Here is a 19,196-nt window from a genome sequence, read left to right as displayed (position 1 = left end):
TTTTGATGGAGGAAGATAAGATAGAAACATATTAAATAAACAGGAGCATTTGAGGACATTGCAGTCCCTCTATTTTTGTTCTAGGAGAATGCTACAGACCTCTACTGGAAGCTGACAGAGGAAAAATCTGAATAAACCTAGGGCAGTCCTTATTTTACTCATGATTTATTTGACTTCCATATATAACCAGACTTTTGCTTAAAAACCCACATTTGTGCGGACAGTCTCCTGGGTTTTCTTCCCCTCAATTTGTAGTCTGACTCATGCCTACAGGAGCTGCCAGGAAACCATTTAGCACGTCACATATTTCTTTTGTTGTGATGGTCTCATGATGCACAGCTGAAGTTGTCACTTAGCCTTAGAATTGTGGGTCTGGTTTTCCCTTGTGCTTGATAAACACAAACCTTGCATGTGGCTTATAGACCAAGTCAGGAAATTAGAATAATTGCTCCTCATTTATTCAGCTATTTGTTGATTTAAACAGATAAACCAAAGTTGATGCCAGATTCTCAGCTGGTATAAATCAGTGTAGGTCCATTGCCTTCAATGGAGTTATGTTGATTTACACCAACTGAGGGGCTAGCTCAAAAAGTTTAAGGCCTGATTCACTGCAGACAGTGGTTCAATTGTGTGCTAGTTAAGCTCTTGCTAGAGAGATGGGATTTATCTCTAGACAGGGCAAAATAGTGTTACCAATGCTGTCCTCCCTCAAAATTTTCTGCTAGGAAGAGGAGCTTTGCTTTGTGGCCAGGGCTTCACATTGCTGAAGGGATTGTCTAAATAAAGCACAACCCCCACCTGCAGAGACCATGCCCTCTTCCCATCCATCAGGGCTTGTTTTTTTGGCACTGCATTGCTCTCCTACCTCTATTGTGAACTTTCCCCTGCCATGGCTTTGTACCAGGATAATCCTGAGCTGATGAAAGATATTAAAGCATTGTTGATCAGCTTTAATGTAGTGATACATCAAATGCATTCGGCAAGGTATATGGTGTTTTTCCTTGGGTGGATGTGTATTTTGATGTCTCACTTCCTGAACTCATGGTGTACCATGACTTTGTTTCCTGGGAAATAAAAGTGCAAAAGCAGCATTTGCTGTGACCACTGCACTATTACTCCTTTAAAGAGCAAGGCATGCTCTTGTGGGCCTATGACTCAGAGTCTATCTACACTGCAATTAAACACCCATGACTGGCCCATCTCAGCTGACTCGGGCTCACGGAGCTGAGACTAAGGGGCTGTTTAATTCCAGTGTAGACATTTGGGCTCAGGTTGGAGCATCCCAGAGCTCGGGCTCCAACGTGAGCCCAAATGACTACACCACAATTAAACAGCCCCGTAACCCGAGCCCCATAAGCCAGGGGCAGCTGGGAAGAGCCAGCTGTGGATGTTTAATTGCAGTGTAGACATACCCTTAAACTCCTGAGTTCTAGACAATAGTTTTAATTTTCAAAACCACTTGGCTTAGGAGCCTAAGTCCCATTTTTAAAAATGATTTAGGAATGAGACTTGGGCACCCTAGGTCCAGAGCCTCAAAGGTATTTAGGTGCTTAACTCCTATTGATTTCATTGGGAGTTAGTCACCTAAATACCTTGGAGGATCTGAGCCTATGTACCTAAGGGATGGGAGTTAGGATCCCAACCTGGATAAGCGCTTTCCCAAATCCTACCTGGTGCCTATCTGCATCTTTAGGTGCCTAAACACCTTTGAAAATCTGGCCATAAGTCATTTTTAAAAATAAGACTGATGTTCTTACATCACGTGGTGCTTTGAAAAGTGGTACCCAATGACTTATTCTATGTTTGTGGGCAAATCACGTAGGGCAAGATATTCAACAGAGTTCAAGTGCCATTTAGGCACCAAAATAAGTGGCAAGAGCCCAAGTACATTCTGTGCAGAACTTTTGAAAATTTTCCCATAAATGTCACACTGGGAGTTGGTGGATGCTTAGCACTTCTGGAAATCCAGCCTTTATTTTGATGTCTAAGGGCATGCCTTCATGGAGGTGATTGATTACTAGCAAACAAGACTTAGGTAGCATTTCCAAAAGCATTAGTTAAACCTTGTTTATTGGCAATCAATTAACTAAAGATAAACTCTGGGCATATTCTAAATGGAAGCTGAGCTCTTCAGAAATCTGGTCCTAAAAATCTCAGTTTTCCTTTCAGTAAAATGGAGAGAGTAATACTGAAGTACCTCACAAGGGATGTTATGTGGATTAATTAGTCAATGTTTGTAAGGCGCTTTGAGATTAAAAAGTGCTATAGAGGTACTAAGCATTAGTATTATTACTTCTTCCACCGGTAGTGACTCTGGGAATAGAGCCAACACATGGCTTCCCCGCTAAAGTTCAGCGAGTTTCAGTGTTGCTCTACCATAGAAAAGATCTTCATTCTCTTAAATCTGCTGGCTGCCTCTGTTGTTTAATTTCATCTTGGTGGTTGGAAAACAATTTATTCAAGGTCTGACTCAGCAATAAATTAGCATTTTAAAAAAACATTTACACCGCCAGTAGTCCAACTGACCTTTAGCATCCAACGTAAACTTGAGGGATACATTACTGTTTGCTCTTCAGAGGCAACAATAAGTTATCCAGTCCCTTACAAGCTTATGCAATGCTATTGGTGTTACTCTCAGCTAAGCTATTGTACTGCATCAGTGATTCAGACTTTCTAAAACAACTTGTAAGCATCTTCTCCTGGAGCAAGTTAATAGGTTAAGTTCATTTCTCTATTGCTAATTTTATATTACTTCAGAGGATGATTACATATGTATGTATTATTTATTATGCAAATCTAGCATTATACATTATTTACAGCAGTATTAACAATATGTATTATTTATTATGTAACTGTATTAATATATATTATTTCAAGGAGGATTTTTCATTGTTTATTGATTCCGGTTATTAGAATTTAATATTCTACAGAATAGCTTGTGTAGTCCTGTGGATTGAGGCTGCTGATATTGAATTACATTGCCCAAGAAATGCCATTCGCTTCTGCCATAGTAATATTTTGTAATCCAGGGACAGATTGTGACTAGCCTTGCACGGGTGTGAAGGAGGTAAGGTACCTTCCTCTCCCATCTGTGTGGTGACCCCTGCACGGGACGCTTCCATAATCCCAGCCCTTGTTTTCCCCAGGGCCACCCAGAGGATTCAGGGGGCCTGGGGCAAAGCAATTTCGGGGGCCCCTTCCATAAAAAAAAGTTGCAATACTATAGAATACTATATTCTCGTGGGGGCCCCTGTGGGGCCCGGGGCAAATTGCCCCCTTCCCTCCTCCCCCAGGGTGGCCCTGGTTTTCCCTGAATGCGAGGGCTGAGTGTGTCTAGTGCTGCCATCCCCCCTAGAAACCCCAAAGGGGGCGGGGCTATGATAATATTCTTCCTTTTGCCCCAACCAGTGGAAGCCAGCATGGTTGGAGCACATACTGCACCTTATGGCCAGGTCTACACTAGAAATTTCAACTAGTAGAGTTATGTTGGTTAGGGGGGTGATTTTTTTTTTTAAATGACATTTCTATACTACCAAATGCCCTGCCATAGATGCAGTTATACTGGCATAAAAGTGCCTTTGAGGCCATCGCTTATTTTGCTTAGGGATCAGCATAAACTGTACTGGCAAAAATCACTTTTATGCCAGTATAAACTATGCCCACACTATGAGGATGTGCCAGTGCCTTTATGCTGATAGAGCTATGCTGTCAAACCTTTTCTAGTGTAGGCCCAGCCTATTGAAGGACTCAGCAGTAGCTTCTTCTGCATGCACGCTTCCAGCTCTAAGTCGCTCTAGGATAGATTCTGCCCTTAGGTCAGTCGCATATAAATTGGGAGTAACTCCACTCAGTTCAATGGAGTTATCATTATAAAACAGAAGAAAGTGAGTTAGGGTCAGCTCCTCTCAATTTAAATTAAGCTTCTTTTATGTATTCATCTGGCCCTGCCATCATCCTTGTAGCTGATCATCACAGATACTAATGAATTTATCCTCATAACCTGTGAGGAAATACTGTCCCATGTAATAGAGTCCTTGGTGGAGTAGGTGGCCAAGTGGATAGTGCGCCTAATGCTGCCTCCCAGTGGGAAGGTCTTTCAGTCCAACTGCTCTTCTTACCAGAGGGGGAATGAGATGGGCAGGAGGCTTATGCCTCTCCTGCAGCAGGGGTAGTTTGTAGGGGAGCCCAGAGCGCTCCACCATGCTCTGACACAGGGCCCTAAGAGGGTCCACAGTGTCTGGCACTCTAGTGTGCCCTCTGAGTTACCCTCCCTGGGTCACTTCCTGCTATCTGCTTCTGTTGCCCAGCTACAAGTCCAATGTAAAGGAAAAAGAAAAGATAATTAAACCTTCAGCCCCAGCCAGGCTCAGCATACAATCTCATTCCTCTCAGAGCCCCATCTCTGGTGTTTTTGTCCAGGAGCCCTTGGGATAGGCCTGTTTTCCTCCCCAACCTTCCCCCTTCTGAGCTGAGTTGCTTTCAACTTCTTCTCCAGCTGGAGCATGCTCTGCAGGTCTGGAGGGGTGGGGCTACCTGGGCCCTGGATTGTGCTTTAACCCCTTCAGGCTCAGTGTGGGGTTTGTACACCCCATCACATCCCTATTTTGCAGCTGGGGAGCTGAGGCACTGAGATTAAATGATTGCCAAAGGTCACAAAGAGAGCATGTAGTAGATCCAGGAACTGAACTCACATCTCTGATGTGCTAGGCTAGTACAAGACAATTCTTCCTCTTGAACTCCTGCTGGTTTTTCTCTGCATTGGATGGGTCCTCTTTCTAACTATGGGTCTGAGGCTAAGCCTATGCTTTGAGCTGGACATGTAATTCCCATCTGAGGAGTCATACCCACACTAGCTCTGATCAAGCTTACTTGTGCTAAAAATAGAAAGTAATGATGGCAGTGGGAGGGTCTAGTTGAGTGTGTACTTGGCTGAGATGCTAGGTATGTGCTAGGGGCAACTAGCCCCTCCCACCCACTATTTTTAGCATGCTACCCACTATTTTTAGCATGCTAGCTCAATCAGCACTAGTGTGGGGTCTCCTTGTGCTGGGAGTCACATACCCCAGCTCAAAGTGTAGACATAACCTGAAAGGCCGACCCTCTGATCTCACACTGCCAAGGAGTTTACATATCAGGTGGTGATGACTAAAATTCAGGGACTTGATTTAGAGAAAATTGGGAAAGCTTATTTGAAGAATGTCTAATCCCATTAAGGTCTCATTTTATTCTTCCCTCCTCCCAACTCAGCAAGATTGTTTGAGATGTAAATTTTTTCTTAGTCCCCGTCCCTCATTCCCTGTTGGTCCTGTGTACCAACTCCTTGACCCACTCATTGTTTGGGTCTCTGGAGATCTAGCACTCACTTTGCTGGGCCCAGTCTGGCTTCATTATTGAAATCTCCTGCATCAAAGGGTATTTACTATACACTTCTGACTCCAGAGAAGCTCAACACCACACGAGATTTGAGGAGAGTAGAAAAACTGTTCAGGTGTGGTTCCAGATTCAAGTCTAGGCTCTTGACAACTGTAATAGATTCTGAACACATTTGCTCATCCCCATTTTCAGCCCAGGTAGGCTTTCTTTATGCATGTGGATTATATTATTTTCCTCCAGTTCCCATTAGCTTTCCTGTCTATTTGTCTTCAGCCCCCTATATCCTATGTAATTGGTTCTCCATAGCCAGTCTTCTTTAGCTTGTCATCCTGTCTCTCTGCTTCAGTTCCCTTTTAGTCTGCCTGCCTATTCAGCCCCTTTTAGTTTCTCTGTCTGTGCCTGATACTTTAAATATTGTTTCATATTTTTCCGGTGTCAAAAAAGCAATTGTGTATCCTTGTTGATCTTCATACTTTTCCTGACTCACTCCTAGTAACTGTGATGAAAAAAACAGCTGTTTATCTCAATTAAGTTTCGACTGTTAATTAGCATCTACCTGTCACTATTATTCAGTTTCCTCCAATGTCCCCTTCAGCTATTTTCTATGCAATTTGTTCACCTGGTTTCCATGAGAACCATTTTGCTATATCTCTATCCAGCCAGAGCTGCCATCTACTTGATTGCTATTAGTGATCGGCAAATAGAGCATTATTCAGATTCCGATTATATTCATGTTTGGGGGTCCTACAATTCTAATGATATTCAGCCTCCTGAATATGAATGACCTCTACACCTTGGAGACTCCAGACACATTTCATTCTACACAATAGTCACAGCCTCCCCACACTCCACCAGTCTGGAAAGAGAGATTTCTCTCTTTTAGCAAGGGATGTCCACTAGCCTTCTCTTCCCCTCCTACAATATCAGCTCTCTGGCTCACTGCTTAAAGGTCACTCAGATGATTAATCTTCCTTCCTCTTAGGGGAAGCAGCCAAACCAGCCAGTTCCCCTACAAATCCCCACAGAAGTATTCTGTTAGGGACTAGGATGTGGGTGGCTGTAACCATAGTCAGAGCCAAGGCTCAGAACCATGTTATCTGGAGTTGAGATGAGAGGAGACAGAAGCTAATGCACCCATGAGTAAATGCTTTGGGTAGGAAGTACCCGCCTGCTGCTGGTCTTAAGAGCAGGTCTGCTGATCCCCTCAGCCAATAAGGCAGTTTGCCCAAACAGATAACTCAGTTTGGGCCCAGCTGTGCTTGTTAGATCACCTGAGGGTTAAGCTATCCATTAAGAAGGCTAGCTGGTACACTTGCCTTCCCTCTGTCTGTAGCAAGAGGATCATAAGTGCTACTCCTAGTCCCAGTGTATCTGTTTCACTTGCTCCCTAGCTCTGGAGTTGTAAGGCTCTACTGATGGAGGAAGAGAGAGGACAAGATGCCCATGAAAATGCCTCTGTATGGGAAGAGGGCTTATTGGCCAGCCCTCCAGGAGGCCAGGATGGAAGAAGCAGGCCCCTAAGGATCTGGGGGAGGGAAGCAAGCACCCTGAACATTTTGGGAGGAGGTGGAATAGCACAGCATTGGGACTTTCCCACTTGGCAAGGCAAGTGAGTAAAACTACGGATTGGCCTGTTGTGGAGACTAGGATCATGTGTAGTACTGCTGCATACAATTTGTCTACTCTGAATGACACTATGCAGAACAATGCTGTTATGTTATATACAGTATCTAACAAAAACAATATCAGATTGTTAAATGGCTGCTAATCTCTGTAAAAAAACACAGTTAAAGTTGTCTGTCAATACCTAGGGTATATGAAAAATATCTAGATTAAATACCCTTTAGTTGTCCTTGGTGTATAAGGGCAGCTTTTAAACATTAATATTTTTTATTTTACTGTTTGGTGTGTCAGGTCTTGTCTCCACACTTACACCAGTTTAATTAACGATGAGGTTTTTTAACTGATTTAAGTAAACCAGTACAAACCCTGTGTGGGCACTCCTATTTCAGTTTAATTATGGCTTACTTTAGTTTAACATAATTTTGTAAAAAAATAGATTAAGATCAAATGGAAACAAGGCACTCTTAAACCAAAATGACTGAGTCCATGTAGGGATTTTCACCATTTGAATTAAGTCAGTTTAATTGAACTGATGCACATCTTGTGTAGATGAAACCTAAGTTGCAGACAGACATTCCCGAAGATGTGATGCGATGTGATAGGGTATCATGCAAACGCCCTAGTATTATTGTTTATTATATATTTGATCCCTGATGGATGCTGTGCTGTAAGAAACATAGAGCAAGATCTAGTCCCTGCCCAAATTGTTTTATGCTCTATAACAAATAGAATGGGCAATGCAATGACTTGATGGCAAAATAGTAAAAACCTCTTGCTTATTTTTAGTGTGGAATTGATCTGAGGTGCACTTTTTTTATTTAATGGAAGAAAAGCCAAGTTAATGTGTCCTGTGAAGACTACTGGGACAAGGGAGAGATGCGCATTGAGATAGCCCCTTGTTCTCTGAGAGTCCCTCCTTTTTCTCAAAAGAGTCACTTTTTTATTGCTCTTTTAGGGCATCTGGACACAGGATGTTTGATAAGAGGCTGGCACTGTCACTTGTCAAATGTGGGTCTCATTTTAATTCTTCATCATTGGGCATAACCGTTATGGACTTCATTCATACTTCTGTTCAGTGTCTGTCCTCTGGTTAAGGTGAGCATTTCATAATAGCCTGATATGGCACTTCTCTATCTGTGCTACTGAGTCCTGACTTAATATGGCAACAGAATAATGGCTCTCTCAGCCCTTATAATGCTCAGGTGGAATGTTCCTGCCTTCATGGCAAAGGCAGCTGACCTGAGAGATGGGAACCAAATTAATCTGTCTTTCTGATCATCTCCTTTGCAGCAGGCCCATCTACCTACCCACTCCATTTCAGCTCCAGAATGAGACTCCTTGCAGCCCCCTGGCACTCTTCTGCCTCCCTCCTAATGAGAAGAAGCAGACTTCTAGTAGCAATCACAGAGCTTCATGTTCCCTGTACCCCTCCTCTGAACCTATCTTTGTGGAGCTACTCTGGACTCTGTGCCAGATTTTTCCACCTATGGCTTGCCTTCCCAGTTTGTACCATCTCCTGTTAGCTCCTGGGGTCTGAGGCAATGGGCCGGAAGAAGTGGTCAGAAGGGAAATTAATAAAATTGGGAGGGCATGCTGAGGGAATATTTGGGCTCTATTGCACCTTACTCTTAGTCAAGAGGCCTAATTTGACCCTTTCAGAGCAGTCAGAGACCAGCCTTCCCTCCTGCCTCCTTATAAGCCCCAGGCAATCCTTTTTTCACTTGTGTGGCAAAATGCTGTGTTAGTTAACTCTGTCAAATGACTACTGGTGATGCATCACAGTGATAGACTGAAAAGTGCTGAATTGGCACTCCTGGAGAATAGATTAAGCTCTTACCCACAAAACATGTATAACCGTCAGTGTAGGCTCCCCATGCTACCCCGAGTAATACACCCGACCTCAACCTTAAGTTGCCAAACCAACATCTCTAGCGGTTATAGGTATCCCGCTCTCTCCATTCCTGTTACATTACTGACCTCTTTCATTTCACCTGCTTCACAGTACATTAGATCACCAAAATGCTCACAGTAACAGCCAATCTGGGCTGGATTCAAATGGTGACCTAGAGGTGAAAAGCTCTATATCCCACTCTTGGCACACTACTAAACTATCTAGTCTCCTATTTAGGAAGGTTTTAATTACAAGTCATTGACTGCATAGGCTTTCAAAATGACATCAACTGTGCTGTGGACAAGGAAACATGACTAATGACTTGACAGGCATACTGAAATTTATGCTATCTTCATTCCTGGCAGCTACATAACTAGGTTTATTTTAAAATAGTCTCAGCTATGACTTGATTTAGTGACAGGCATAATACTTTCTTTGTGGGGTATCCTTGCCTCAGGTGTCCTGGTTTGGGGAACAGTTATAAATACACTAGTAAAGACTTGTCTACGTCTGAATGACAATTAGAAAGTCACTGAAAGGTAAAATTTCAGCATTATGCATGCAGAATTTTTGCCCATTGTTAATAGGAGATGCAGATCAATTTTTTAGCCTCCAAACTGAGAACATACTATATAGTGCTTGCCATTTTATTACAAGCTTTGTGATTCTGAAATCAAGTTAAAGGTAATAGATGCAGTTCTACCCATAGATCTACCACTGACTTCAGTGGTAGATGCACTGGCAGGGAGAATTGGCCCCATTATTTCCAGATACCTATAGATTATGGATGAAATCCTACCTCATTAAAATCAATGAAAAGTTTTATTAGAGCCAGGATTTCACCCTAGATGTCTGAATATCAAAAAATAGAATGAATGTACTGAGAACCTCATTAAAAATTCTAAAATATCATTATGTTTATCAAGGTGAAGTCGGGTCTAGTTAATCAAAACCCATTTACAAACATCCATTTTTATCAGTATTAAAAATAATGTCAAATCTTGTTCACATGTGCTATCAAACTAGTTTCTGCTTTAATCTGTGGGATGCTCAGACAATGCCGATAAACCAACCATGATTTAATCAATTCTGACTATACTGATCTGACAAGCACCTCTGCTTGGATGTTGATTATTCAGATATCCATAGAATATTCATGATTCCTACAGAAGATATCCCCAATATAACTTTGTACATTGCAGATACTTCCACAAATCTGGCATGACCACTTGCCTGACAAATACTTCAGACAAATATTATCCTTTTACATGTTTTTGGGAGTAATATTTTTAGGGTCAAATCATGGGTAAGACTCAAAGAAGCATTTTAAAATTAAAACAGATTTTTTAGTTCGTCTTAAAGAATTCTGAAGATTCCTTTTTCTTTCAGAGGAATCCAAGATGGTGGCTGCAAAGAATGTATGTGGAACACCATTCTAAATGTTACCCTTATGTAGGATGTTTGGTTGCTGATAAAAATTAACAAATTTAGATTTTGTACATATATCTAACTTAAAAAATGAAGTGGAGACAAGTGGTGCCACTCAGTATTCACCTGCTACTGTTCTCTCCACTGCATATGCCTATTTTTTAACAACTATCAATAGACCCAATTAACATTTCCTGACTTATATTTGCCTGGCTTAGTGTGAATATTTCAGTATCCTTTGGGTTTGCTTATGTAAAGTGTTTTTAATGAGGAAAACAAATCCCATAAGCATCCCAGAAATGTTTGTAAGTGCTGGTCACTGTTCATGTTTGTAGTTAGCAGCAGTGTTCACAGTCCAATAATTTTCTGTTTTGTTCAATATAGCATAGTTATCTTATTGGTTTTGACTTCCTATGGTTCCTTGTAGTCATTCTAAATTTTGCCAACAGCTTTTGCAATGTCTGCTATGGCATGGAACATTTTTAAATGCAACTAGCTTGTCTTTCTATATTGACAAATTTGTACTGCATCATCAAGGCTAATTCACTTAGTAGCCTCTCTCTGACTTGTTTTGATTAAAACATTATGTTTAATTTTAACAATAACACACTCCACATTTGAGAGTGGGGTGGAGAGTTACTCCCATGAACTGCAGGAGAAAAAGACAAGAAAAGGGAAGAAAGAGGGAAGGTATGGGAACCCAGAAGGCCAGGAGATGCAGTATGTAAATAACATTAGCTCCACTTAACAGATGAAGAAACTGAGACAGAGATGTTAATTAACAAAGGCCTCAATATCTCTATTTAGGCACTTATAATAGCTCTTATCACCCCGAACTTGGGAACGCAGGGACTGCTCCCTCAGTGCACATCTGGGGTGCAAGATGTTCCAGAGGGCAAGGCAGGATGGGCCTGGCATACCTGATCTGCAGGGTGGGACTGGCATGCAGGAGGAATATGCTGCACACAATGAATGGATATAGCAGCACGTTTACTACCCCTGTACACTAGCATAATCTGGGAGTATTGCCAAACCCAAGGATTCAAAAATCACAAGTCAGGCCCCCAAACTCATTAATTTGCTTTAAAAACAATGAGATTTTCCAAAATAACTAATGTTGATCTTCCGATTTGTCTTCCAGAGTTTGATCCTTTTGCATTCACCTTTTCATGCTTTACGCCACAACTTATTTTTTTAATTGAAAAATGAGATTGTTGCATAATCACCTGATTCCAGGAGCTGGAGCTTTAAGAAAATCACCCAATATTGGAAGACTCACAATAAAATCACAAGAATTGGCAATATTGTGAAGGCATAGTGCTTCTTCGAGCTTCCCTGAGGCTATGCAGCTCCACAGTACCTTAGGCTGTGTGGTTCAAACGGTCTAGCCCTTAGGCCATGATCCTCCAAACACTCATGCACATGCTTAACTTTAAGCATATGAGTAGTCTGAATCAATGGAATTACTCACATACTTAAAGTTAAGCAAGGGCATAAGTGCTTGCACGACTGGGGCCTTAGTGATTTTAATCTGGGCCTTGATCCAAAGTTCACTGAAGTCAGTGGAAAGATTCTCACTAACATCAGTAGGCTTTGGATCTGATCCCTATTTTTTATATATATATATTCAGCCATGCAATTTTAAACCTTTGAAAAAATTAGGGATAAGTAATTTAAAACTTTCTTCATCCGCACTTCTTCAGTGAGGACTAGCTGCATGGAAAATTTGAAGTTTTAATATCAATCGCTGTTTAATCAAGTGCAAATATATAAAGCGCACACAATTTTCTAGAAGCTTTTCATTGGAAAAACATACTGTTTTCCTGCTCACAGGACTCAAAAGCACTAGAGGAGATATTTGCTCAAACTTTCCATAACCATTCCCTTTTGGTCTGAATCCAACCTGACAAAGTTACAACCAAAAAGGAGGAAATGGTGAGAAACTTATAAGGATTCTTATAAGTAAGGATAATAATTTATTATTAAAAAGGATATTTAAAAAAAAAATTAAAGTGGTTTTGCAATCTTGGTGCAAAATAAAACTTGTGTAATATTTTGCTTTCTTGACAAATTGCAGAAGCTAAAGTTACTAGTTGTTTTCTGATGTCCTACTCCCTTTGAAGTCAATGGAACTCCCATTAATTTCACTGGAGCGTAATCAGGCCCCTACTGACTTTTTTATCTCTCTTCGCAACGCTTTGTATCACACAACAGGCAACGTTTTACCTTCCATACAAAGGATACAGATTGAAAAATAACACCTTGAATAAGGAAAGAGAGTGATTTAAAAATTAATAGGAAGTACTATTTCTTTTCTGTACATACAGTACTGTAGACAACTAAATAAATTATAGTCCCTATTATTTTAACTCACCAATGATTTCCTTTTAAAAGGTGCTTCTTTCCGATTTCTATGCTTGTTAATAATTTAGTAATTTAAGACGAAGCTGTAAAAATAATTTACTTAATTTTCCCCCTTTCTCCTTGGAGAAATGGCTTTCTGGTTTGTTTGCTTTTTTGCTAACTTTAAAGACTTTAGTAAGCAAACTATGCTCTGATTTTGCAGATTTCTTGTGGTGTTTATCTTGCACATTGATAGCAGCAAACACAGGATCACATCACTTGTAGATTGACTAACTGAGGAAAGGAAAGGATCAAAGAACCTTCTCCCTGCTCCCGGTATAAGACCAAAATTTCAAAAGTGGTCTCTATGTGTATGTCTACACTGGAGCTGGAGGTGTAATTTCAAGCTAGTAGACACACTTATAGTAGCTCTGATTGAGTTGGTGCACTAAAAACTGAAGTGTAGTTGCAGCAGCACAAACAGCAGGACAGGCTAGTCATCTGAATAAGTACCTAGAATTTCAGACAATCAGAGCTAGTGCAGTGTAGGACTAACCAGCTGGAAATTGTACCTTGAGCTCTAGTGTACACATGCCTTATGTGTGGCAAACTGGAGACACTCTAAGGAAATGTGTACATTCAGGGCTGTCCATATGATTTATGGGGCCCTACACAGTATTATTAAACTGATGCCCCTATGTCTGATGGCAGCCCGGGCTCACAGCCTGGGGGGTCTGAAGAAGCAAAGGATAGCAAGACGCACGGCCCACCTCACGGTGGCGGGAAGTCACAGTTCCCCACAAAGACCCTCATACCTTCGCCCTCATGCAGAATGGACATGCAGAAGGTACCTAATTAAAAGCACTAAACTTGGGAATAAAAAATGTCAGTCACAGGTTTTTTGATGTGCCCTGAAATTTGTCAGACATTTATTTGCGAAAACTTAGTAGTAAGGGCAAGTCAGCTGTCTTGCTGAATACAACATTAAATAATATGGAATACATGATGCAGCTCTTCTCTGTTTTACATTTTCTTAATCAGTATTTCTAAGCTGATTTTATATTTTAAATGTACTCTTAAACCTTCATAAAGTAATCATTCTAGATTACTACATATTTAACTCACTGAAACAAAAACATTAATTTAAAATAATCAGTCAGAGGTTTAGTGTGTTCATAACAATGTTCATTGCTTTTCGAAAAAGGGAACACTAATTTACTTTGTGTGAGCTCCATAACAATAGACATGTTTATGAAATTTCACCAACTTTAAAAAATATGTTTCCAAAGATTTTAGGCATAACAAAGGATTTTATATCTTACTAAGATACTGATTTTGCTGGAGGATTCTCTTAAAGCTAGTTAATCAGATAGAAGTAAAGAAAGGGAAACTTTGTCTAGCTATCTGGAAGGATGTCCCTTTAAAGGCTCTCTTCAATGTGGGTGGACGGGGAGAAGGGGTGAAAGGAGAAGGGGATGGACAGAAAGGACAGGAAGACTTTGGAAGCAAGTGTGTGGTTTTTTTTTTTTTTAACTATAGTAATTAAAACTAAAATGTGTATTTTAGATAAGGGTGGTCTTTTGAAGGATTTATTTAAAAAACTATGTCTGAAGATCCAAGCATTTACGGCTAAAGATGATTGTGCATCTAAAAATCTATGCAAGGATTTTTTAGAGATGTGATTTTATAATCTTCACCAACTCACTAATGAAATATTTTTAAAGCAAATTTTAAACTAAGGTCCTGTAGGCTAACATGTTCTGAGTAAATATAACAGTAATGCACAAGTGTTTTTTGTCAGTAAATTCAGAAACTGACAGTATATACCTAGGGTTTGGAAAATGTCTGTTAAATGGATTCATTACCCCTGGAATGGTTCTTTAACAATTTCAATGTTGTGCTGATAGGTCTGGCAGGCTGGAGGCTTTTTCACTTTTAACTACTAGATCCCCTCCAGAAGAAGACTCACTAGGCTGCAGCAGGCAGCTGTGGGAGCCTACAGCAGGGGTCGGCAACCTTTGGCACGCGGCTCGCCAGGGTAAGCACCCTCGCCAGGATAAGCACCAATGGGGGCAGTGGGAAGCGGCGCGGGCCAAGGAATGTGCTGGCCGCCGCTTCCCGACGCCCACATTGGCCTGGAGTGGCGAACCGCGGCCAGTGGGAGCCACGATCGGCCAAACCTGCGGATGCGGCAGGTAAACAAACTGGCCCGGCCTGCCAGGGTACTTACCCGGGTGAGCCGCGTGCCAAAGGTTGCCAACCCCTGGCCTACAGGAAGAGTCAGAACAGGGATAGGAAAGCCGGGAGGGTGGACACTGAGACCCAGTGGTGCCCCAAATTTCCAGGTGCCCTTTGCAGCTGCGGACGGCCCTGTGTGCCTTAGGAAAAGAGGTTGAGGTTAGTCAACAACATATTACAGTGCTAAAGGGCATCTGAATTTAGTGCCAAGTGGCATTTCAAATGAGGGTAGCTACTTTGTGGTAGCTAACTTTATTTTTAAAAATACAATTTTTCCTAGTCTAGACAGTGCCACATCTGCATTGCCAAAAGGTGTGTTTTTATGCCAAGATAGCTATCCTGAAGTAGCATCCTAGAGGAGACAAGGCATGGATAGTTTTTACCTCAGTGTAGCTAGTCTAGGACAATGTTTTTACCCCCTCTCCTGGGCTGATCTCAATTAGCTCCATCAAGGTAAAAATGACAGTGCTTTGTCTCCACTAGGATTTTACAGTGATAGCTATCTTGAATTAGCTACACTGGTGTAGACACACACCTGTTTCAGTGAAGTAATGGCCTATGTCTTTTTTTTAACTTCCGCCACCACTCTTCACAAAGAAATAGGGCACTTTTTCTGTTTACTACCTGTGGTCCTCATCTTTCTTTTGTTTTTTCCTCCTCTCTGCTTGGTGGTTTCTTGTTTGAAATTCTGCTCCTTCTCTTTCTCTCCTCTAGCACCGCACAATTTTCTGTTTATTCCCAGAGCAGTGCTAGCCTGCCATTCTTCTTCCCTGTTTCTATGCTGTGAGAGCATAGCTGATATTCATGGTAAAATCCTTCCAGCATGCTCAGTTTACGGTGCTACAGTGACACTTTTTTCAGTACTGCCAACCCCAAACATTCAAAAAAAAAATCATGAGTCAGGTGTCAAAAAAATCATGAGAATGAAAAACAAAAAAAAAACCCTAAATTTGGGGGTTTTTATTTGTCCGCTGGTTTCCAAGTCTTTAAGCCACACTCATTTCATGTGTTCAAACTTTGCTTTGCAACCCTGAGGATTAAACATGTACTTTTTTTTTTTTTTTTTAAATGAAAGTTGAGAGTCTCTCCTAATCACATGCCTCTAGGAACTGGAGCTTTAAGAAGAACACCAAATATAATGAGATTCATTATTAAACTGCAAGACTTAGCAGCATTACTTTTTGCGTGTTATCTTTATTGGTGATGCACTAACCAAAAATGTAAAATTGCTAGGGCCCAAATATTCACTCCTGGGTGCCTAAATCAATATTGAAGCACCTATACAAAGGCCTGACTTCAGGAGGTATCAAATACCTATGACTCCCATTGAAGTCAGACTTCATGTATCACTGCATTTCATTGACTTTCCATCCCCTTTTAAGTTTTCCTCTGAAAACATCTTTCCCCACCCCTTCCTAAACCTCTTAATTTCTCTCTCCCTCTCATGTATTGTTTTATTATTTCACGGTTATTTACCCATGTAAAATGTTTTGGGAGGCAATTTGTGTTAAACGCACTATCGAAAAGAAAGTTACTTTGTGTTGTGTTACAAATTAACAGTGTTGCCCTAGTATGTTCTTGTGGTTTTAAAAAAATAACTTTGAAGTAGTGTCCATAGATGACGGGTTTGTGGCTCCTTTATGGTTGCTGTTGTGCCCATGGCTACAGGAGAAGAAAAACTCATATGATAATCCTGAGGCTTTAGCTCACCCTTAGGGCTCCACTAGTAGTGTCTATATTATATTTTCATTGAGATTTTTCCTTGCTGTGTTTAGAAGGCATATGTTATGTGTCGCACAGATGCATCCCACAGATGGCAGTATAAACATTTTAACACTATGTAGTATCTTCCCATTTGTATGGAATCACTGCCCCTCAAATGAGAGAATATGAAAATAGAGCAACAATTAATAATGGAGAAACCTTTCTTGGGGGAAAAAGGACAAGGATTAGTTGAATCACATGTAAAGGAGAATTACTAGAGTTAGAAAACATTGGGTCGGAAGTCCACAGAGTGTTCGTTATGTATAACATACGGTACAACGCACTTCGGGCCCTATCTCGTTCTTGGAGAAGTGAATAGCAAAACTCCCATTGACTTCAATGGGAGCTGGGTCAGGCCTTTATTAGTTATTAAGAAACTGAAGATGTATAAATATTATTTCTACAACATGATACATCTTAAGAAAATGTTATAACATCAGTTCTAACCAGCCCAGTTATTTTATTTACTGGCTGATTTAGGATATAATATTTTACTTTGTAAGAAGTCAATGTGAAAATTATCATTGCTATACAAAAGACATACTTTTGAAGTAATCATAGACAAAGTCTAGTATCTCTTGTGGAAACTTACTTTTGTGACATATAAGAAGGAAATGTTTTTTTTAAAAAAGGTAGAGTAGATAAAATAATTATCAAAGACTATTCTAGTACATACTGTATTTCCATGTGTGAAGAATGAACATCAGTTTAAGAATTGGGCATAATTTATATTGACATCAGGTTAGTACAGGGGAAATTATCACTGTATAACAATTAATTAAAAACACTGAAAATGATGGGCCCTATTTTCCTTTAATTGGGCAACATTTGCACTGATGGAATTGCACCACTGGACCTGAGGGTGGAATTTGTCTCCTTGTTTGTTATATTGTGTCTTACAATGGCACTAAGCAGTATTAAGATTCACCAGAGAATTATGGGAGTATATTATATATTTTTAAACCCCATGAGCCAATGTCAAATTAGAGTTAAATGGCCTCTGATTCAATCCATTCAATGGATACCCTCAATAAATCAATACTGCCCTTCTTCCATGTCACAAGAACTTGTTGCTCATATGCATTTCCATTCTTAATCTCATGTATATATGTCAATTGTTAGCTATTTATATATTAACTTGTATTCACTTGAAGTTATCTGTCTACTGCTGTATAGGCCTGAAGACCTTAAATCGAAAATTTCTCCATTTTGGGCCAACATCATCAGTAGTGAAATCACTGAAGGCTGGTTGTCACACAAATAAATTCCTACTTGACATAGGACAGAAAGGATCAAATCCATGCCTGGGGTAAATCCAGTGATTTCAATGGAGTTACATCATTAATTAATTTGGCCTATAGAATTTTATTACACCATGCTTTGTTTATTGCAAACCTTATAGTTTGCATGAAAAGGTGGCTTCTCAGTTCCAATAAATATTTAATAACAGACAGCACTGTATTGAAGTCTCATAGTACTAAGACTCCATTATGTTTATACAAAATATACTACAGTACATTTAATTGTTTATTAGGGAATACAATCAAGTAGTTAAAATTGTCAAGATAAATGAATAAGTGTAATGGAGTATACTGACCCTCTAAGCTTAGAGGGGGGCAGAAAACCCCTCTTCTAGGAACACTGGAACTAACAAAGGCTCAGGTAATGGCTGAAACTGGAAGAAAGGAAGCGGTCCCAAGGAATTACTAGTTGAAAAAACCCAGGATGCTGTCCCCTTAAGGTCCCGGGACCAAGGACCCTGCAGTGGAAGGGCTGGCAAGGCTCCCCTCATGCCCAGTCAGCCAGGAGGAGGTCTCGCTAGGAGGGCAGTATAGATGCTGTCTTTTCCCTCCAAACTGGGGGAGGCTGCCAGGAGAGTGACGCCAGAGGGCTGAACTCCAGATAGAAAGGACTTTGTGGGGAGGAGAGTGGGACAGACGAAGAGCTCCATGTGTGGTGGTAGAGCTAGAACTAAGTATGAACAATTGGGCTGTGGTGCTGGATTTTATTTTGGGACCCTGAGGACTGGTTTTAACTGCTTGTTATTAACCCAGCCCTGGGGTAGGGATGCAGTTAAACATGAGCAAGACCGCGTGGAGTTTTTAAGAGGGGAAACAACGGCATGATGCTGCAAAACCACCTCTGGCCACAAGGGGGCCATGCAGGAGGTGGCTGCCCTGCTACAATGAGGTACATTTAGTGATATATTATCCTAACTTTTTAAAAAATTGTTTGTACATTTGTGTTCTAGCTTGCAAGAGGCATTAATTTGCAATGTCTGTCCTTATTCGTGTGAAACAGCAAGTACAGTATACTCAAACACAGTTCTTTTCTATAGAGGTCCTTATACCATCCATAACACCCTAGTATCTGACTGAAATTACTTCCAAAAAAAACCTGTGCAAACAAGGGAAGAAGCTCGCCAAGGAAGGCAAAATGATTATTTTTCGTGGTTTATAGAAAAAATAGGGACAGGAGAAACTGTTTTGATCAATTTAGAACTGAGTTTAAAACAAAGGCTCACTCCTTAGCTTCA

This window comes from Trachemys scripta, chromosome 6 (assembly GCF_013100865.1).
Source record: "Trachemys scripta elegans isolate TJP31775 chromosome 6, CAS_Tse_1.0, whole genome shotgun sequence".
Lineage (NCBI taxonomy): Eukaryota > Metazoa > Chordata > Testudines > Emydidae > Trachemys > Trachemys scripta.
Note: the sequence above shows the minus strand (reverse complement) of the source record.